The sequence below is a fragment of the Panthera leo genome, chromosome D4, assembly GCF_018350215.1.
Source record: "Panthera leo isolate Ple1 chromosome D4, P.leo_Ple1_pat1.1, whole genome shotgun sequence".
Lineage (NCBI taxonomy): Eukaryota > Metazoa > Chordata > Mammalia > Carnivora > Felidae > Panthera > Panthera leo.
Genome location: NC_056691.1, coordinates 46431252 through 46454893, shown reverse-complemented (window position 1 = coordinate 46454893; position 23642 = coordinate 46431252). Strand labels below are relative to the sequence as shown.

Sequence of the window (23642 nt, the reverse complement as noted above, 5' to 3'; positions counted from 1 at the left end):
GGTACAAAAAATTTTTATGTTCATCTATGTTCATCATCTGTGATGTAACATGGCCATCCATAATTTTATAGCAGATACAACACTTCAGCTTCAGGCCAGAGCTTCATCACTATAATAACACAAAAACCATATGAGAATTTTTCTTTCACTACTAACTTTTATTTTGAAATTGGAGTAATTCTTAAAATTCTCTATTTTGGGAAAGTGGATTTTTTTTTTTACTTTCATCTTTCATTTTTAAAAGCATTACTAAATACTTGTATTAAAATAAATCTACTGTGATTCAAAGCTCAAAAACTAAAGACAAATACACTTTACTTAAAGGATCTGTTCAACATGTATAATAACTCATTCATTCCCTTATTAAATCTATCTCAACCTATAGTTTTCTTTATATTATCTTTTCCTAGATTCTACATCCTTGTATTTACCTAACAGATAATCTTCATTTGTTGTTTCATCAATTTATGTAAGAGTGTAATTAATGGATTTATTATACACAATCTGATAAACAAATACCTTGCTACAACATACCTCCTATCATTGAATATACAACCACAAAGTACACACAGATAAGAAAAAACAAAAAAGATACCTCATGTCAGCTGTGGTTTCAATGATTAGTCACCTGAAATGTATCTCAGATGGAAAGAAATCAATCATATTTTTCATACAACCAATTTACCACATATTGAAATACTTAATGAAATCCATTTGTCATCTATGACTAATTATGCATTTCTATCTTGGAAAGACATATGTAAATCAAACATTTCTAAAGAACGGTGCAAACAGGCTAAGATAAATGTTTACAACATATAATAAAACACAATAACAACTCATTAAATCCTGGCCCACAATAAATAAACACTAAATAGTGCAATTAAGTCACTCCAGTCATTAGACTAATTTATCCCTTGAAGAAATAAAAATACACATCAAAGACAACATTATTGTCAGTTTGAGCTCTCTCACAAAAAAATGACCTTGAGGAACCATTCAGAATAGCACTGCTTAGAATCAAACTCTATCAACCCACACCATACAAAATCCTACCTCTTTATTTTTCATACCTTGGTTCTCTCATCCTGAGAGACATCTCCTTCCAATACCAACTATCTAAAACTTTCAAGGATCACCCTTCCTACGAAACTTTCCATCATATGCAAGCCAATATTGACTACTTCTTTCCTTACTGCATTATCTGTGGTGACAACAGACATCCTGGTTTTCTTTTGTTGTTGTTGTTGTTGTTGTTTACCTTTTTCCAGCTTTACTGGGTATAATTCATGTTGCTCTTTTATCTATCTCTTATTTGTTTCTCATTATTTCAAATTAGTTTCATTATTAAATTTCTAACTTCAAATGACAAAACTAAAATACAATTCCTTGTTATGCAGCCCCCCCCAAAATACCGCTTTTTAAAGCAATTATCTGTAGTTTACAAATACAAAAAGAACTTTTTTAAGTGATATTTTACTAGCAATTCCAAAATAAATATTCCCACTTTACTCATCCAGGGCAAAACAAGAGGCTCAATAGATAAAGCTCGAGATGTTGGGGCACCTGGGTGGCTCAGTTGGTTGGGCAGCCAACTCTTGATTTGGGCTCAGGTCACGGGATCAAGGCCCGTGTTGGGCTCTGTGCTGAGCATGGAGCCTGCTTAAGATTCTCTCTCTCTGTCTGTCTCTCTCTCTCTGCCTCTGTCCAGTACTCATGTTGTCTCTCTCTCTCTAAAAAGAAAATTAAAAATTAAAAAAAGCTAGAAATATTGCTTATTTATTTTGGTTGTTTCGTTTTGCCTTATTTTTGTCTTTGTTTTGAATCAGACCATTTTTTAAATGTTTATTTATTTTGAATACAAAATAAACAAATCAATGAATATTTACTAAATGTATTTAATTAATAAATAAACAATAAACAGTTTTAATTAATAAATAGATATTTATTTATTTATTATTGAGCATGGAGCCCAACAAGGGGCTCAATTCCATGACCCTGGGATCATGATCTGAGTCGATATCAAGAGTCAGGTGCTTAACCAACTGAACTACCCAGGTGCCCATGTGTAAGAGCACTTAACTTCAACTTCTTTCACCACTTAATTCCATTTCTTCTAACAGAAAATGCTCATACAAACTACTAAATAAATTTCACTTTATAAGCTTTTGTACTTGGAATTCTCTGTACAGAAAAAAATAGCATGCTTTCAGTGTTCAAGACTTTGGTGTCTTTTTTTTTTTCTCCAACGAACATATTAATTTTGTCTCCTATAGTCTATTGGTCACATCATAATCAATGCATAGGATTTGAATCATATTAAAACTAATTTTCTACAGTATCAAATCATAGGACACTGTATATATTATCCACTTAGCTTATCTATATGTCTGGTCTACATATCCCAGAATGTACATATCCTCTTTTCAGCCTGACATATTCTTAGATTCTAATGTTTAACAGATGCTGTATTTGACCAATTTGTTTGTGCCAAGTCATCTGTAGTGGACAATTATGCTTTTTCTGTTGATATCCAGAGACTCCCTAACATTAAATAATTATTCTTTCATTTTTTGCCCCATTTTTACAGTAAAAAAGGAAAATAGCAAAAGATAAAGAGGGCTACAAATTATAATAAGTGTACATTTGTGCATTTACCGACAACAGCTATCATTTGTTGAGTGTTACCTATGAACTATAAAATACAGACACATTTCTAAAATTTAATCTAGATACATGGAAAGATAGAAAATATTTGCAAATTATACACTTGATAAGGAGTTAATATTCAGAATATATAAAGATCTTCTATAACTCAACAACAACCAAAAAATACAACCCAATTAAAAATATGGCTAAAGACTACATATTAGTATGCCAGGGCTGACATGACAAAAACCACAGACTTGGGTTGCTTAAACAACTAAAATTTATTTCCTCATATTTTTGGAGGCTAGAAGTCAAACATCAAGGTGTCATCAAAGTTTATTTCTTCTGAGGCCTCTCTTTTTGGCCCATATATGGCCATCTTCTCTCTCTATGGTCTTTCCTCTGTGTGTTCATATGCATGTCCCGATTTCCTCCTCTTACAAGAACTCCAGTCATGTTGAAATAGGGCCCACCCTAAAGATCTCATTATAACTTTATTATCTCTTGAAAGACCTAATCTTCAACTATGGTCACGTTCTGAGGCGCTGGGGTTAGAGCCTCAACATGTGAACAATTCAGCCCATAACAGATTTGAATAGATTTTCTCCAGAGATATACAAACTGCCACATAAAACCATGCTCAACATCACTAATTAGTAAGGAAATACAAATGGAACCATAATGAAGTACCACTACATACCTATTAGGATAGTGATTATCAAAAAATAAGAAAACAACAAGTTTTGGTGAGGATGTGGAGAAATCAGAACCCTCAGGAGCTGCTGGTGGTAATGTAAAATGGGGCAACCACTGTGGAAAACAGTTGAGCATTTCCTCAAAAAATTAAAAATGCAAATACATGTGATCCAACAATTTCACTTCTGGGTGTAAGCCCAAAAGAATTGAAATTAGGGACTTAAAGAGATATTTCTACTCATGTTCATAGCTGCATTATTCACAATAGCCAAAAGATGGAAGCAACCCAACTGTGTATTGATAGATGAATGAATAAACAAAATATAGTATACACCTACAATGGAATAATATTCAGCCTTAGGAAGGAAAAGGCTACCACATGGATGAACCTTGAGCACATTATGCTAAGTGAAATAAATCTCACAAAAGAACAAACGCTTGGGGCACCTGGATGTCTCAGTCTGTTAAGCATCTGACTTAGGCTCAGGTGATGCTCTCACAGTTTGTGGGTTCGAGCCCCGCATCAGGCTCTGTGTTGACAACTCAGAGCCTAGATCCTGACTCAGATTCTGTGTCTCCCTTTCTCTCTGCCCCTTTCCTGCTCACACTCTGTCTCCCTCAAAAATAAATAAATATAAATTTTTTTTAAAAGAACAAATGATTCTTGGTAAGATTCATGTGGTACCTAAAACAGTTAAATTCAGAGAGAGAGAAAATAGAATGGTAGTTGCTATGGGCTGGAGAAAGGAGGAAATGAAAAGTTATTGTCCAACGGGTACAGAGTTTCAGTTTTACATGATAAACGCTTTGGAGATAGATGGCAATGATGGTTGTACAACAATGTAAATGTACTTAATGCCACTTAAGTACCGTTAAAAATGGCTAAAATGGTAAATTTTATGTTTATTTCATAATTGAAAAACATAATTGAAAAACAGGTCATCTATATAGCAATTCAAACAATAACACAGCTAATATATATTCCTATTTGAATTTTTCAGATGAGGTAACAGAGGCTCGGAAAGGTCAAGTTGCTAAGCAGAACCAGGTTCAAATCCATGTTGATCTCACATTAAAGACTTGCAGGTTCAAATAAACTACATTTACCCACACTGCCCACACTTCCTCAATATAGTTCAAATATTTGCTGGAGAAAGTTCTGAAGATTACAAGACACTTTGACACATAAAGGAGTCTATTGAGCAAGTTTGATGTATTGATCATATGTGTTAGTTGAGCTCTTTCTCTAATGACTTCTTCCGGGCAGAAATGATGCAACCTCACCTGTACCAGAATAGTTTTATCATCTCATAGAACTATTAGTATACAGTTTTATATACCAATATTAAGGAGGAAAACGTACTCCATTACTGCTCATTCTCCTTTGGAAACCAGTGTTTGGTTTTCTACCTTCCCAGTTAGAGGAGTCATTATTGAACTGCTTAGGAACCCGAATTGTAAAAGATCCAATGCTTTTACCAACTTCGTAGAAGAAATCAGGGTTAATGTTTATATATCTGAAATGCCAAGCTTTTTGCTTTATTTTCATTCTAATAGGCCAGAATTCTCTAAGTCTCCAAGGTTAGACTCTCAAGACAAACTGTTTCTTCAGCCAACCTCTTCTTGACTTCACAGTTTATAAAATAAAACACTATCTGTCTGAGATACAAAGAAAATACAAATTAATGAAACACTGGACTAGAGCCTTATATCAGTGTGTTGAAGATTTGTGCACATAAACTGCCAAACACAGGTTTTGAAACAGACCTTATAGACTCCCAGTTGCCATAGTAACTGCACAGCTTTATTGAATGTAAAAGTGTAAACAGATGAGCAGAGCTCAGGTAAACCATCAGCGTTGCCGATGTTGCCCTCTGAGTGACAGAAATAAGTAGTACGTGCTGTCACTTTCCGAAATAAAATAATCATGATCATAATTTAACACCCTTGACTTCTTGGTCTGTGAACATGTTCCCCTTAGAACCTTCTTCCAGTGCTGCTTAACTAATTACTCGTGAAGAGAAAGGTTCTAATGAATAATTAATGATTTTGTTATTGAAACAGGTTGGAGAACTATGCTGCAAACAGCAAGGAGTGTTAATACGGCAGTCCTACCAAATGCTTGCATTCTGTCTTCTCATTCTCTTGATCACAAGAGAAAGGGTGTGGTGGGGACTAAAACAACTTTTAGAAGTGCAAACCCTCCTCTGAGATGCTTGCAGGCTAGTTTCTAAATAAATAAATAAATAAATAAATAAATAAATAAATAAATAGAAAAGTTTTCAGTTGGAATAATTAAAGGAAAGAAATGTTGGTGGAGACAATGTTAAAGACGTATAATCATTGAAATATTTGAACATAAAACTAATGTTCCTACAGTTATTCTTTGTTTTTCACGATTACAATTATATATCCTTACTCAGAGTTCTAATTCCATATTTAGGACTGCTGTAAAATATTTGTAAGTGACATTAGAAAATAAATAACTCAAGCCCCTTTCTTAGAATGGGAAGAATAAAACCCAAAGTGGTAAAAATAACATACTCAAGGTCACAATATTAGTTAATTCCACAACTAAGATTTAGATTCCACAATCTAACTATTTCTCCTACAGACACCAAAGGAGGACATGGAATAGTTATTCTTAAGGCTACGAAGTTGTTAGAGAAAAGTATGTTTGATTTCCTGTTGGATCATGGGACTGGGAATAAGAAATTTCCTGTTTCATTTACCAAGGGATACATTAGAGGACAATCTTGCTAAAATAGTGGCATAGAGTCTAGGAGAGTAGGTGATAATAATAGAAAGACAGACTAGAATGCATTCATCCAATAGCATTGGACAGCAAGCCCTCAAATCTTATGCGAAGACATCCTTCATGCTAATAAAACTGCTATCATTTATTGAATATGTAATATGAGCTCATCATTGTGTCAAATGCTTACATACATTACAGTTTACTGATTAAGGGGTTAAATTTTACAACGTTGGGTTCACATCCTTGTCCCACTGCTCATGAGTTATAATCTTGGGCAAGTTGCTTAACCTCTAAACCTTAACTTCTTTGTAAACTGAAGATGATAATAATAGCACCTACCTCAGTGTATTTCAAGAAGTCATTATTACATAGTAAATGAAATAGCCATGTAAAATATCCAGTTAAGGTATTAGCAATATATAAATTTAGTAATTTTGTATTATTATCCCATTTAGTATCTACAATGATAACAGAAGATGGATAGGATTATCCCCATGTCACAAATGAGAACACTGCGGTTTAAAGGATTTAACTAATTTGGCCAAGTAGAAAAGCCAACGTATAAACTTTGAGATACACCTTGTTCCATAATCTGTTTTTAGCTGCCACACATACTGAATCAATCTGGAGTCTGGTTTGGCGATCTGGTTACATTTCTCATTCTTTCTCTGAGGTCTTGAAAAAGTCCTTTGGTCAATTCCTAGTATTTATTAAGTGTCCCGATGCTCTAATTCTTTTCCAATTATCAAAGGGTTCATGACCACAGTTCATGACCTAAGAGAGGTGATAATTTATCTGAGAAGACAATATGAAATAAAAACTCAATAAAGGATTAAACCACATGGTCTCATTTCTAAGATTTAGGATTTGGTTACAGAAAGCCAAGATTTAGGTGTACAGGCATCATCAGAGAAGAATATATAGAATTAAGCTGAGTGTAGGAAAGGAGGCTATTTTGAGTATAAGACAAAGAGTAAGAAAAGACATCAGAGTGCTCATTGAAAGATAATTTGGACATAGATTCGGAAGTCCTAAATTAAGGAGCTGGAAATGGAAAGAAATGGGTAAATCAATGACGCAACTGACAGGAAAATTATAGAACTTAGAAACAGATATAATAATGTGAAGACAAAAAAAAATGGCTTGAAATGTTCTAGCCTGGGACATGAGAAAATGTCTCCATGTAACAGAGACAAAAGCAGAGTAACTGAAAAAGAAATGGGAACATGTGGGGATGATTATTTTCAGTTTGGGACTGATTGTATTTGAGAAACTGCTGGAGTAAATGCTGGCTTGTCCTGAACACAGCTATAAAATAAAGAATAGCAGGAAGGTGACAGTCAAGACCTGGGAAAACATGTAAATACTACAAATGTTATGATAACTAAAAACATAGGATAGGGGTGTCTGGGTGGCTAAGTTGGTTAAGCGACTGATTCTTGATTTCGGCTTAGGTCATGATCTCATGGTTTGTGAGTTCAAGGCCCACGTCAGGCTCTGTGCTAACAGCTTTTCAAAACGATTAATATCATCTTGGGAGAGTACACTATGTTGGTAGCGATGTTAAAAGTAAGAGCAGTCAAAATCCGAGATAAGCAAATTTCAGTCAGAAAGGAGGAAGATAAACAGAAAAGTACAATTTTACAGAAGCCATGGAAATGCCACCAGGGTGTTAAGGATGATTAAAACAGAGCTTTATCAAGATGCTTCTAACCTCTTGTAATATCTGCACTCCCCATTCTTGAATCTGAAAACAGACTTAAAATAACTTTATACAGCCTGTGTTTAGGTTTCAAAATTCATTGATAGTGTTTCTGTACTATTGTCTGCAATGTTGATTAATCCTAGGTCTCTGCTACGTGGACAATTTTATTGCTTTATTTGTAGAACAGGGAAAATAATACAGTCCTTTGAAAAAGTCACAGCAAGCAAGGTACCTGAAGATATCAGGTACTCAATAAATGGTAGTAGTGCTTATTTCTGCTTTTATTTGAAGAAAAAAGAGCTGACTGGGCTGATTTTCCTACAAACAGGTACAAATCAGGTCTCCCTTGGCTTGAAAGATCTCCCATTCTTAAATTTAGGGTGGTTGAATGAGCAAATATGTCATCTACCCAAAACAACTCCCACTGCAACTTTAAGGGACACTGAAATGTCATTGAATAAATACAGAGTGCTACAATTACTATCTCATATTTACTTCTTATCGTCCAAATGCAGAATCAGTTGCAATGCCCTTCTCTATGCGTATGCCTTCATATGTCCTCTTCATTATTTAAGATTAATCTTGAAGGCTTCTGAGTATATTTCCTAGCCAAGGTGGAAGTTTCAATTTTGTCCATGGGAACTTCTCATCCACCATAATACTACGTGCCCTCTGCTTTGGTATTGCTTAGTAAATTGAACAATTTTAGCCCTCATTTTTTTTTTAAATTTTTAATGTTTTATTTTATATTTGAGAGAGAGAGAGAGAGAGAGAGAGAGAGAGCGAGCATGAGCAGGGGAGGGGCATGGAGAGGGAGACACAGAATCCAAAGCAGGCTCCAGGCTCAGAGCTGTCAGCAGAGCCCGACGTGGGGCTCGAACTCACGAGCAGTGAGATAGTGACCTGAGCTGAAGTCAGACGCCCAACTGACTGAGCCATCCAGGCGCCCCAGCCCTCATTTTATGCCTAAATTTACAACAGACTTATTATGTGTATATGTATATATAGGTGTATTTGTGTTTCACAGAACAACAGTACATACCCATCAGCTTTATTTTCCATTAAAATAGTAAATTTAAAAAAAGATGTTTAAATATTGAGAATGCCTTCTGTCAAGTATGAATTTCCCCCAAACTCCTTCGTCACGTAGTTACTGGGGTGCCTGCATAGCTCAGTTGGTTAAGTCCCCAACTGTTGATTTCAGCTCAGGTCATGATAGCACGGTCATGGGATCAAGCCCTGCATCAGGCTCTGAGCTGACAGTGCAAACCCTGCTTGGGATTCTCTCTTTCTCCCCCTCTCTCTGCCTCTCCCCCACTCATTAGTGTGCTGCTTCTCTCTCTCTCTCTCTCTCTCTCTCTCTCTCAAAATAAATAAATAAACTTTTAAAAAAGTATAAATTTCCCCCAAACTCTTCTCTATCACATAGTTATTTCAACAAGGCAAAAAATGATTTTGCTGTATCACAAAACTTTTGAGAAGTACATTCATCCAGTCCTACAAAGATCACACAGTATATCAGAACTACTTTAGTCTAAATTTTGTTTGTTTATGCAATGTACCTATGTTAATGGTCAAACTGACTACTCAAGCTTTCCTCCTTTGAGTATGTGTTGAATTTCAAAACTGTTCCTTTTTGTGCCAATGATATTCTTCTGACTAGTTTTAATTATGAAACCAAGGATGCTTTTGCATATGACAAACTATTTAACTTAGCTAGTAATTACTAATTAGCCAATTAAAAGAATGAAATTTCAGAAGACCATTTAGCAATAAAGTCAAACCCACTACATAAATATTTTTTTTCATTTATTCAGGGATTCTTTTTATTTCCCAAAGAATAAAATTCAAAATTTTGTGTATATTCTCTTTGAAACCTAAGTTCACGATAAATAGATATAGCTTGAAAGCAATTAAGGCCAAGCAGAAGTATCAACATCTGAACACATATAGTAGGCCTCACACCATTTCTCATTCACATTCACACCACACACCAGTTGCTCAAAAAAATCTTTGAGAAAAGTGGGGTGCCTGGGTGGCTCAGCCAGTTGAACATCCAGCTTCGGCTCAGGTCATGATCTCACAGTTCGTGAATTTGAGCCCCACATCAGGCTCTGTGCTGACAGCTCAGAGCCTGGAGCCTGCTTCAGATTCTGTGTCTCCCTCTCTCTCTGCTCCTCCCCAGCTCATGCTCTGTCTCTCTCTGTCTCTCTCTCTCTCTCTCTCTCTCTCTTTCAAAAATAAATAAAAACATTAAAAAAATTTTTTTTTAATCTTTGAGAAAAGTAAAAGAAAGAATATTGCTTTTAATATACAGATTAAAGTGTTAAATAGTAAGTCCTTTTGAAAGATTGGTTTAAATTTGTTTTGTTTCCTTCATAGAATGTGCTAGTACTAGAATGTTAAATAGAATTGGTTTTATAGCCAAACTCACTTGAGAGACTTCAGGAGAAGACGGAGAATTAGGAGGATCCTAAGCTCCCCTTGTTCCATGGATACAACCAGATAACACTCGCATCAATGTAAATAATCCAGAGAATGCTACCCAAAGACTGGCAGGGCAGAATCTCCACAGCTACATGTAGACAGGAGGCCATGTTGAAGAGGACAGGAAAAGCAGAGATGTGGTCAAGAGATAGACCTGCAGGGCTGTTCATGTGAGGGAGGGACCCCAGGGGTGCAGAGAAAGAAGAGAAAAAGACTCTCACACCATGTACCCCAGGCATAGACAACCCCAGACAGTAAAGATTAATCTCCAGAGCATTTAGCTTTGAAAATCAGAGGAGCCTGATTTTGTGAGGTCTTATAATCAGTGGGGCTTAACACCTGGGACTTTAAAAATCAGTGGGCTGGGCTCTAGCAGAGCTCAGAAAATGAAGGAAAACTGACTTCCCCCACTTAAAGAGACAGCACAACAAACAGCCCCCTGGAGATAAAGAATAGAAGCAGCAGTTTGAAAAACACAGAAGGGATATTTGTTTACCAATCTCAGAGCCCGTGCTGGAGGGGCAGGGATCTTTGGAAGAGTTCACCAGGAATAAAGGAGCTAGAAGGCACTATTTCCCTCCCCTGTCCCCCAGCCTAGCCACACGGATACATATGGGAACTAGCATAGCACCAACATTCTATACCTAACTTGCTAATAGCATATCCTGCCCCTGCATTCTCCTGCAGATCTGCCCCATCCAATATACCTTTGGCCAGAGACCTCCAAAGCAGTGCCACAAGCCTGGCAGTGTGCAAGCAACCCCAACGAAGGCCAGATCCTCTCCAAAGTGACTCCTGCCCTGGAGAGAGGGCGAAGATAACCAAAGATACACCAGTCTGACAGCAACCCCAGCAGTGGGGCTGGGGTCAGACATCTGATGTGACTGCAGACCCTGCCCATCAATAAAAGTTTCCCAGGGAATAACATGGAGAAAATTTCCCTGCAGTTTAGTGCTATTGCGTCTCTGGCAAATACCTACCTGGTCTGACTCCACTCAAGACCAAGCCAGCCCCATACTGGCCCACTAACAACACAGGGAACAAACCGGCCCACAACATGCAAAGAGAGCACTGCAGATGACCGGACTAAAGGCAAAAGTAGCTCAGCCACAACAGTAGACCACACACAACACACACAGGAGGCACTCCTGAAGCACCAGAATCTGGTGAACAGGAGACACTGCACTGCAAAGCACTACATGACCTCTTCTTCATAAGGCCACTACCTTCAAGAGCAAAAAGATATAGCTGACTTTCCTAACACATAGAAACAGACACAGAGAGTTAGACAAAACAAGGGGACAAAGGAGTAAGTCCCAAATGAAAGAACAGGACAAAAGAGACCTAAATGGAAAGGCAATGAGTAATATGCCTGAGAGAATTTAAAATAATACTCATAAAGATATTCACTGGACTTAAGAAAAGACTGGAGGACCTCAGTGAGACCCTTAACAGAGACAGAAAACATTAAAAAGACCCAATCAACCCAATCAGAGAGGAAGAATTCAATAAATAAAATTTAAAAATACGCAAGATGGAATAAATAGTAGACTAGTGGAAACAGAAGAACAGATCAGTGACCTGGGGACAAAGTAACGGAAGCAATGAAGCTGAACAAAAGAGAGGAAAAAAATAATATAACACGATAATAAACAGAGGGAAATCAATTATACCATCAAGCCTAATAACATTCGCATTATGGGGATCCCAGAGGAGAAGGGAGAGAAAAGCGGGCAGAAAATTTATTTGAAGAAACAATAGCTGAAAACTTCCTGAATTTAGAAAGGGAAACAGAAACCCAGGCCCAGGAGGCACAGAGAGCCCCCAAGAAAATCAACCCAAGGAGGTCCACACCAAGAATCATACTAATTAAAATAGCAAAAAGTAACAATAAAGAGAGAATTTTAAAAGCAGCCAGAAAATAGGAAATGGTTACATACAAGGGAAACCCCACAAGTCTATCAGCTGATTTCTCTCCAGAAACTCTGCAGGCCAGAAAAGAGTGGCATAATATAATCAAAGTGCTGAAACAAAATAATCTACGGAATACTCATCAAGGCTATTGTTCAGAATAAGAGAGATAAAATTTCCAAGACAAACAAAAGTTAAATAACACTAAAAGAATTCATGACACTAAACCAGCCCACAGAAATAATAAAGGGGATTCTTTGAGTGGGAAGGAAAGACCACAAGAAGGAGTAAGAAAAGTATGAAGTACAGAAATAGTACTATTAAGTGTATCTGTAAAAAATCAGTCAGGAGTGATTACTATTTCACAAAATAAAAGGATGTAAAGTATGACCCCATATACCTAAAACCTGGAGTAAATAATGGGTTCAAACTTAAGTGACCATCAACTTAATACTGACTGCTATATGCATAAGATATTATATATAAACCTAATGGTAACCACATATCAAAAACCAGTAATAGATATTTAAAAAATAAAGAGAAAGGAACCCAAGTATATCACTAAAGAAAGCCAGAAAGCCATGAGAGAAGAGAGAAGAAACAGAGAAAAACTAAAAAACAACCATAAAACAAGTAAAAAATGGCAGTAAGTCCATACCTATCAATAATTACTTTGAATATAAATGGACTAAATATCCCAATCAAAAGACACAGGGTGACCACATGGATAAAAAAGCAAGACCCATCTATATGCTGCCTACAAAAGATTCATTTCAGACCTAAAGACACATGCAGATTGAAAGTGAAGGAGTAGACAAGCATTTATCCTGCCTATAGAAATGAAAAGAAAGCTGGGGTGGCAATACTTATGTCAGATGAAATAGATTTTAAAAGAGACTATAACAAGAGACCAAGAATGACACCACACATGCATACAGGGAACAATCCAACAAAAAGATATAATAATTGTAAATATTTATGCGCCCAGCATGAAAGCACCCAAATGTATAAAACAGCTAATAACAAGCATAAAGGAAGTAATCAATAGTAATACAATAATAGTAAGGGACTTTAACACCCCATTTATGTCAATGGGTAGATCATCCAGACAGAAAATCAATAAGGACACAATAGTTTTGAATGACACACTGGAACAGATGGATTTAACAGATACATTCAGAACATTCTTTCCAAAAACAGCAGAATACACATCCTTTTTAAGTGAACATGGAAAATTCTTCAAAATGGATCACATATTAGAGCACAAAACAAGTCTCAACAATTTTGAAAAGATTGAAGTCATACCATACGTGTTTTCCTGACCACAACACTATGAAACTAGAAGCCAACCACAAGAAAAGTATCTGGAAAGACCACAAATATATAGAAGTTAAATGACATGCTACTGAACAATGAATGGGTCAACCAAGAAATAAAAGAGGAAATTTAAAAATACCAGGAGATAAATGAAAATGAAAACACAATGGTCCAAAATCTTTGGGATGCAGCAAAAGCTATTCTAAGAGAGAAGTTCATAGCAATACAGGCCTACCTCACGAAGCAAGAAAAATCTCAAATAAACAACCTAAACTTACACCTAAAGGAGCCACAAAAAGAAGAACAAACAAAATCAATAAAGGGTTAGTATCCAAAATATATAAAGAACTTACACAACTCAACACCAAAAAACCAAATTGGCAGAAGACATGAACAGACATTTCTCCAAAGAAGACATCCAGATGGTGAACAGACACATGAAAAGATGCTCAACATCACTCATCATCAAGGAAATGTAAATCAAAAACCACAACGAGATATCTCCTCACACCTGTCAGAATGGCTAAAATCAAAAGCACAAGAAATAAGTGTTGATGAAGATGTGGAGAAAAAAAGGAACACTTATGCACTGTTGATGAGAATGCAAACTGGTGCAGCCACTGTGGAAAGCAGTATAGAGTTTCTTCATAAAATTAAAAATAGGATTACTCTGTGATCCAGTAATTCCACTACTGAGTAGTTACCCAAAGACTGTGAAAACACGAATTCAGAAAGATAATATGCACCCCATGTTTACTGCAGCTTTATTCACAATAGCCAAATTAAGGAAGCAACCAAATGTCCATTGATAGATGAATGGATAAAGAATATGTGATATATATGTGAAGGTTACTCAACCATTAAAAAGAGAGTATAATGCTAAGTGAAATAAGTCAGAGAAAGACAAATACCATATGATTTCATTCATATGTGGAATTTAAAAAACAAAACAAATGACCAAAGGTAAAAAGAGAGAGAGAGAGACAAACTAAGAAACAGACTCTTAACTACAGAGAACAAACTAACGGTTACCAGAGAGGAGCAGGGTGGGTGAAATAGGTGAAGGGCATTAATGAGTACACTTATCACAATTAGCAATAAGTAATAAACAGAATTGTTGAATTACTATATTACATCTGAAACTAATATTACACTGTATGTTAACTATAGTGGAATAAAATTTTTAAAAAAGAAAGATAAATCACTTGAGTTATCAATACACAATCCCTGTCAAAAACAGAAGAGATAGAATATAACTATTGTTATTTAAGGGACTATTTTATTTTAAGGCCAGTTAAAGATGAATCATGTAAAGTTCTGATCATCCCTAAGATTGAATCCCAATGGTTTGCAGATTAACCATGTGCTGAAGAGTGGAGTTCAAATACACATCTTTCAAAGCTCTGAAGAGAGTCCACTTAAGAAAGCCTCAAGACAATGGTCTCTTCTAGTTCTTTACAAAGACTAGAACATATAAATATGCAAGCATGTGTGTACTGGTTTTGTTTAAATTTCTTAAAATTTAGAAAAGTTCTGATACATATTTTATTTCAAATGTCTCTTCAACCTCTTTCCTTTCCCATGCACACTCCAAGAAATTACAAAATCCTAGCTTTCTCTAGAAAGGGAAATATTTGTCACAAAAAAAATGAAATAAATTTTTGGAAACAAAGAAATGTTTGTACATGGTTACATGGTTGACTAATCTTTTGCTTCTCTTCTCACCAGTCTTTTAAAGATATTCTATAGTAATATATGGAGCTAGAATTTTTATCTGTGTGTAACAGGTATTTTTTAAAGAAATCAACAACTGTTAAAATCTCCCAAGGATGCTTTAGAAAGTGTATATCATATTTTTTCAGGTCTCAAATAATTTAGTTGAATCGCTTTTTTAACCTCTTAATGGCAAAAGAACATTATCAAAGAATGTGCTGAGAATAAAGAGGAAGGATGAATGGGGGAAGGTATCACTAATGATACAATTGACTGCAAACGTATAGACTGTGATTACCATAATGGATAAATACCCACAACCAATAAAATGAGCTCTTCTACCTATAACAGTTGTATGCAGGCTTTAAAATTTTCTACCATCTTTGAAATCAGGTATTTGTCATGCAGTCTCTCTGCACGGCATTTGATCGGTATTCATCCAACATCCTCAGCCAGAGAACGCTGCCTAACAACACAGCACTCTGAAATACTAGTGTGTGTTTAGAGAATTTTTTTAATGCTTATTTATGTTTGAGAGAGACAGAGAGTGTGAGTGGGGGGAGGGGCAAAGAGAGACAGAGACACAGAATCTGAAGCAGGCTCTAGGCCCCGAGCTGTCAGCACAGAGCCTGACGCGTGGCTCCATGAGACCATGACCTGGTCAGAAGTCAGACACTTAACCGACTGAGCCACCCAGGTGCCCCTAGAGAATGTTTAACCTACCAGAATGGAAACCTTTGGGGGAACAACTTGCTCCATTATATTTTCCCACAAGTTTGTAGATTTCCACAACTTTCTATCGCATGGCAACAGAAACCACTCTGTGGTTCTTAATCAGCGTCTTTAAAAGCCTAAGCCTGGCTTATATATTTATAGATGCAGACATCCTAGAGATACCATAGGCTCAACTGGATAAGCCTTGTCAAGGGACTCTGTAGCTTTTGCTATATATGCAGAACCACCAAGGATCTGCTAATGCTGTTATCAAATGCAGCCCTATCAGCACTAAACACTTGGCTTGGCATTTTGATAGTAACATTTTAAAGAAAGTGGGCAAAATGGGATTCTCCTTTATATTGTAAATGGATAATAAAGAAGCTTCTCTTATTGGTCTAGCAACTAAGAAAACTTGATGAAGTTTGTAACATAAGAAACCTAAGAGATGGTATTGATGATAAATTGTCACACTGGGAAATGAACACTCCAAATAGCTGTTTCTGAATTTGTCATTCCAATTGAAAGGCTGTCCATTCCATGACTATTTCACAAGTGATATTGACAGCCTTTGCAATGTTAATACAGAAAGATTTTCAGCATTACGATCTACTTAAACTCCAGCTCATTGCAATAAGGAAATTACAAGAAAGCCTTATTCAAAACTTACGGGATAAAATAGCAAAAATCCCTTACACTGGAGAAGGAACACTATGTGGATATAGTGGTAGAAATGGGACTAAAGGAGGAAGCAAACTGTGGCTATCGCATTTTGCACAGCAAACCAGTCTTCATTCACCAGCCTACTTTTCTGAATTCCTGCTTGGCCTTTCAACTGTGCCTGTCTACCTCATGGCTTTTCTTGCTTCTTGCTAAAATTAAGAATTGAGGGAAAGGTGTTCGATGATTTTTAAATCTTTCTCTCACTGATATGTTAAAAAAAAAAAAAAAAACTCATCACTCATTTGAGAGTTGGCAACTTTTCTGAGAGTTTTTGCAGCTACGGTATTTCTTACCAGTTTGGTTAGTGAGTGCCCCTATAAGCACTGGAACAGACAGGGAAACAAGTCCAGAAGAACTAAGAGGCTCTGTCCAAAACACACTGTGAGCTCAAGGCACCAGCACATTTCCATTCACCTTCTCTGAAATCACAGCTCATATTCCCCCCACACCATTATCTTCTCCTCTCAAAGGGAGCAAGTATACTTGGTGTGGTTTTTCTTGCAACCAAAATTTCTAAAGACACCAAAACCTGCAAAGCTATCCCTGATTACCTTAGGTAAAGTATCTCCTTCCTATACCCACTGTTCTCAGTCTCAGCTCTCTACTGCCTTCTTGCCACCTACCACAATCTATAATCATTTTCCTGATTGTTTGCTTATCTGTCATACACTGGGCCCCAATCTCTCTGGGGGTGGGGCTGCCAGTGTCTTTTTATTGCACTCACTGCATCTAGCTTTCAGCACAATGACTAGCACATAAGTAGAGTTATAATCAGTAGTTAGATGTAAATAGTTCTATTTCTTCATATTTTACACAGAAGAATCAAGCAGAGTTCTGTATGATGTCACTTAAAATCAAATCCTCCTAATGCAAGAGTTAGTTGGTAGGAATAAAAATAGTACATTTGAGAACCATAAAGGGCTTTAGAAAACTACTTCATTGAACCGTTCGGTATAATTGATGAAGTCTTGAATCCCAGAGGTTGCTCAGCTTACCCAAAGCTATACACTTAGCCACAGAGCTGGGGCTAAAACCTAGTGAATGTTTATTAATTTTGTTTATTTGTTCACATGTACCCTGCATTACTGAAGAAGAGGTCTAGGGAATTTGACTCATAATGTTGAAAAAAGGTAGAAGTTAGCACCCTGACACAAAGTTCAATAGCAATTCAATTTTTTGTAGCTAGAAACATTTGATCCAGTTTCCAAATAATACTAGTCTGTTCCATAACTTACAACACTGTATTTCAGGATAAAAAACATATGTTAACATGCTTTAACCCCTCCCCCACAAAAGAATCCATCAGTTCTGAAATAAAATCATTTGGGATTGTAGGATATTATATCAAATAATGCCACAGACAGGGACTTTATGTTCAACCTTCCAATTTCTTTTTTTTTTAATTTTTTTCTAATGTTTATTTATTTATTTATTTATTTATTGAGACAGAGAGACAGAGCATGAACAGGGGAGGGGCAGAGAGAGAGAGAGACACAGAATCTAAAACAGGCTCCAGGCTCCGAGCTGTCAGCACAGAGCCCGACGCGGGGCTTGAACTCATGGACCGTGAGATCATGACCTGAGCTGAAGTCGGACGCTTAACCGACGGAGCCACCCAGGCGCCCCTCAACCTTCCAAGTTCTGCATCAACTCAAAGAAAATCTTTAGCCTCTCTGTGGCATACATAAAATGAAAGCAAGTTGTTTTCTCACTTATGTACTAAAGAGACCACTTGGGCACTTACAAATAACATTTTGTATCTTGGAATACAGGCTGTTCATAAATATATACCAAAGATTATTAATACTATTTTAAGCCAATACTATCATATAACAAAAAGGGAAAAAATACTCAACTGAGATCATCTGTAATTCACACCACAGCAAGTAGTTATTACAGTCCATATGGAGTGAGGATCACCCACTGCTGAAAATTCCATGAGGGTGTGACAAGGTGACATACAGGAGGTTAAGTGCTGTATGCTGGGTGGCAGCTCATTTCATAAGGGTGTAGAACTTGCGATTTGAAAAGGATGTACAGAAGTCGCACGCAGACAGGGGTGAACACTGCAGAATCAAACAAATGTTGCTGATTCAAAGTTGTTCTCCTACAATAACAACCAGCACCAAATGAGTTGCCGCGGTGGAGAGCAAGCTGTGCTCAGCGACTAATTGCTACACTTGTTAGAGTGTGCAAGAAGGTGTTTATTTGTTTTACATGTGTTTGGTGCCAAGACGTCCGGGGGATCTGGAGCTGAAGTGGAAACAGAATGACAGTGTTTAGAAAACTAAACACAAAAACAAAAGGGAAAGAGAATTTTTTTTTTTTTCCTGAAAGTGACTTGAGCATTAAATGTATGAAAACCTTGAGGCTCTTATCCTGGGTGATTAATTCTTCAGGCTCCTTCAGATCAACCCGCGGGAGCCCAAGACGGAATGGAGTGTATTAAGTCTGGGATGCTTTGATGTTGTTACTTTTATTTAGATGGTGAATTATTCAAAGCAGGGAGGATCAATCTAAGAGCTACCAATAGAAATAAAAGGGAATGAAGTCAGAAAAAGGAAGGAAGGAAAGCACAAAATGTGGGTGTTGAAAAAGTTCCACCTGAATGGCAAAATTTAGAATATGTACTATGGGGAATTTGCCACACTGTATGCTTCCAGTTTCAGAAATAATAACTGGATTTTAACTGACATTTTGAACAGTTTAATGATGGAAATATTTCTACTGAACAACCTTGTTTTTCTTCTCTGATACTTCATAGGCCTCCAGAGTCTTCCTTTGGACAGAAATTTGCTACTCCAAATATAAGCCCAAAATACTTCAAGAGTATGATTAGCAACTTAATTCTTTCCATCAATGAACACAGTAGGTAAGTTTTAAAAATAATTATTTTTACTTATTATTTTTCTTTTAATATGAAGAGATATCTATCTGAGCACTGATAAATTCCTCAAGAACAACTGTGATATGTTTACATCTTCCATGTGATTAGCATACCATGTAGATTGTTATTTTTTTTAATTTTTTTAATGTTTATTTGTGGGAGAGAGAGACACAGGACGAGTGGGGGAGGGACAGAGAGAGAGGGAGACACGGAATCCAAAGGAGGCTCCAGGCTCTGAGCTGTCAGCACAGAGCCTGACACGGGGCTCGAACCCAGCAACTGTGAGATCATGAACTGAGCTGAAGTCAGCTGCTCAACCGACTGTGGCACCCAGGTGCCCTGATTATTTGTTATTTAAAATTAGGAGGCTGCCTGCACCCAGAGCTCCAGAGTCTGACAGGATTGTGATCTCTCCATTTTTTCTTGCCGCTGTGATAATGCCTGTGAGTCACCGTGGATAAAAGTGGAGAGACAGGGGAGTCAGATGAAAACGGCACTGCTCCCAGGGCCCCCAGGATCACCGATATAGAGACGTTCCTGGAGGAAACTGACAGGGATGGAGATGGGGACTAGAGAGAAGACATGGCCAAAGCTGCCAGCTCAAGAGTCAGGACATCTCAGATTGAAGAGCAACTGGAAAGGAGGACTCATCATTACTTACTCCTGCAGCCAAAGAAATGAAAATGGACACCGAAGAAAAGAAGAGAAGAAGCCAAAAGTGGACGAAGAGATTCAAAAGATGCAGATCTGGTTTCTTCTTTTTCTGAGGAGCAGCTGAACAGTTATAAAGCATATCACCAGTCAGGTTTCCCTAAGGCAGCCATTCAAGGGCTGATCCAGTCTGTCATGGTGTTTCCAGGGTTTGCTCTGGGGGAGTTGATAGAAGCAGTACTGGATGTGTGGGGCAAGTGGGGAGAAATGCCACCAACTACAACTCAAACATATGAGGGACACTGTTCAGAGGTTAAAGTCAAAGGGGCAGATCCCCAACTCAAAGCACACAGAAATCATCTTCTAGACCACAAAGCCTAGAAGGGCCTGGTACTGAAGGAAGAAGTACGGGTGCCAGACTTCTTCCTATTGCCTGAGACTTTTGCACTGCTGCTCGAATATCTCAGTCCTCCAAGGATTTGATGATGGCTTTAATGTCTTTCTCAGAACTCTGATATTCATCACATCTAAAAAGCATGTGCCCTGTTTCATACTTGCCTTGACTGAATATTGGGACCTCTTTGGGGATTTTATTTTATTTTTTTAATTTTTTTTAATGTGTATTTATTTTTGAGACAGACAGAGACAGAGCATGAACAGGGGAGGGGCAGAGAGAGAGGGAGACACAGAATCTGAAACAGGCTCCAGGCTCTGAGCTGTCAGCACAGAGCCCGACGCGGGGCTTGAACTCACGGACCGCGATATCATGACTTGAGCCGAGGTCGGATGCTTAACTGACGGAGCCACCCAGGTGCCCCCCTTTGGGCATTTTAAAGTATTTAACCGTCTCTTGGCTATTTGGAAGAAGAAAGATACATGGACCTTAGGCATCTTTAGACAGGGAAGCTGCTTTCAGAGAGAAAACCTTTCCAAGAGAGCTTTGATGGGTTCATAATGAAGCATGAAGTTGCTATAACTTAGGTTATTTCTTCCTTCTGGTTTTAAGTAGATGAAACAACCAGAAACTTTTGACTTGCTATACTCTACTATGTAAAACACGGTGATAGCAAGTGTAGTATAAAAGTTTACCCTGTAAACATTTAAGGTTCTCTTATGAATTTTAGTGAGTGGTCATTAAACTGTTTTCCAACTTGCAAAAAAAATTAAATAAATAAAATGAAATTAAATAATATGAATATTCATTAGGTATCATGTCATTTTGAAGCACCTGTTTTACATAAACCATATCATTAAAAAAGTAATTAGATTTTTAAGTTCCCTTTATTACCTCAAAATTTTATGCAAATTTTTTTTTACTTAGTTTGATACTCCTTCTCTCTATCTCTCTCTTTCTCCCTCTCTCAGGTATGTGAAAATTTATCAGATAGGAGGAAGCAGTAACCTTCATATTCCATACAAGGACAATAATGCAAATCTATACCCACCATAGATTAAAAACTTCATTTTAATGTCATTTACTTTCTATTTTCCACGGCTTTCTGCCACATAGAGTGTGAACAGTTCATTAATGTGTAGTGAAAAACATATGTCAAATTGGGATTCATGCAAATCACCAACCCTACACAAAAAGAAAATTCTGTATCCATAAAAATCTAACAACCTCTCCAAGATTCCATTTATATTTAACTTTGAACTATATTAACTTGATCTTTGAAAAAGTTATCAGGGAGAGGATATAGTTTTTACTCTAATAAAAGCTAATTTCATGCTTTTTATCTGGTCTTCTGTACACTTAAGGGAATATGTTTGCAAAAACAACCTTATGGCAAGGAATGAGACTTTGTCTCTGTTTAATGCAAAATACATCAAGTAAATCAGCCACATATTATTGGCCCAACTATTACACCTACACAGGAGCTCTTCTACCTCACCGAGGTTCCTAAAACAGAAGAGTACCAGAAAAACCAACGAATGAACTTGCATGTACAGGGATGTGTGTGTGTGTGTGTGTGTGTGTGTGTGTGTGTGTGTGCGTTTGTATTACATATATGTATATATGATGTTTACCCTGCTATTTGTAATTCTAATCCAATGCTACAGAGTTCCCCCTTGCTTTCCATTTTCTCTATTTGCATCTCTATGCTGCCTGCACTCCCCAACACACAGCAAGCACTCAGCTCCAAGAGCAGGGGTGTCACTCAGAGAAACACTTGCCACAATTCGCGCTACCAGCTCCAGAGCTCTGACTCAGAGATTTTGCCTGGAGGAAGAACAGACTGTAAAACAGATGGCTGCTGATCTCTTCCCAGAGGAACTGGCTTCATTTGCAACTGAACATGAAGAAGTTTAAACCTGAGGGTGCTCTCAAGATTATTGAAGGTTGTGGTTATGAAAATGAATAAAATAAACCTCATTTAAAATGGAGATGGGAAGCCAGAAGGGGGAGCTCTTATGCCATACCACTCTTCATAGCATTTTATAGAAACTATGGAAAGAGGCATACTTTGTATTCCAAACAGGGAGAAGCCTATACTTTACTACCCAGGAGGAGGAAGATTTTTCTCCTTGCCCAGCAACAGCCCAGCCAATGAGAGACTACCACTAACACAACTCAGCCAATGAAAACCCACTACACTTTGAACTCCTAGTTTACTCCAATGGACTTTCCTTTATGATAGCCTCTCTTAACTCCTCTTTGCTCTATAAAAGAGCATTCCTCCCCTTGTTCTCCAAACTTGCCTAAGTTTTTCCATGGCTGGCATGTCTATAATTATAATTCCTCTACTATTCCCGAAGAAAGCCATTTTGCTGGTAAAATGACTGGCTGGGTTTTTTTTTTTTAATGTTTATTTATTTATTTTGAAAGAGAGATAGAGGGCAAGTGGAGAAGGGGCAGAGAGAGAGGGAGACAGAGAATCCCAAGCAGACTCCATGCTGTCAGTGCACAGCGGGATGCAGGATTCAACTCACCAACTGTAAGATCATGATCTGAGCTGAAACCAAGAGCTAGTCACTTAACTTACTGAGCCACCCAGGTGCCCTGGTTTTATTTTTAAGGTCAACATGGTGAAAGAATATTCAAATATGAGGAGATTCATGAAGATACAGCCTAGACTGTAGATGCTATCTCACAGGAGATAACTGGGAAATAAGACAGCTGGGAAAAATCCTTCTGCAGTCACAACAAATATCAAACACCGACCTCAGAAACTATTCCAGCCATTGAAAGAGTCACAATTTGATCTGTTAGTTTGTAGAGGAATGTGTATCCCAGGGTATTGTTGAAAACAAAGCAATCAACTGGAAATCAGTGGAGTTTAATAGGTGGGTGTGCTCCAAAAAAGAATGGAAGAGAGTTCTACCAGTCCCATTGTTATGTAGGGTGATTGTAGGCATATCCAAACCTATGCGTCTTTGAAAAGCAATCTCAGACGTTTAAAATAGGGAGGTAGGGCAATAGACTTCACTAA

General features: G+C 37.3%; 1 pseudogene; it reads left to right on the top strand.

Annotated features, from left to right (window-relative positions):
• LOC122204557 overlaps positions 1-20578 on the top strand; it is a 70078-nt pseudogene extending 49500 nt beyond the window's left edge.
• The last annotated feature ends 3064 nt before the right edge of the window (positions 20579-23642 follow it).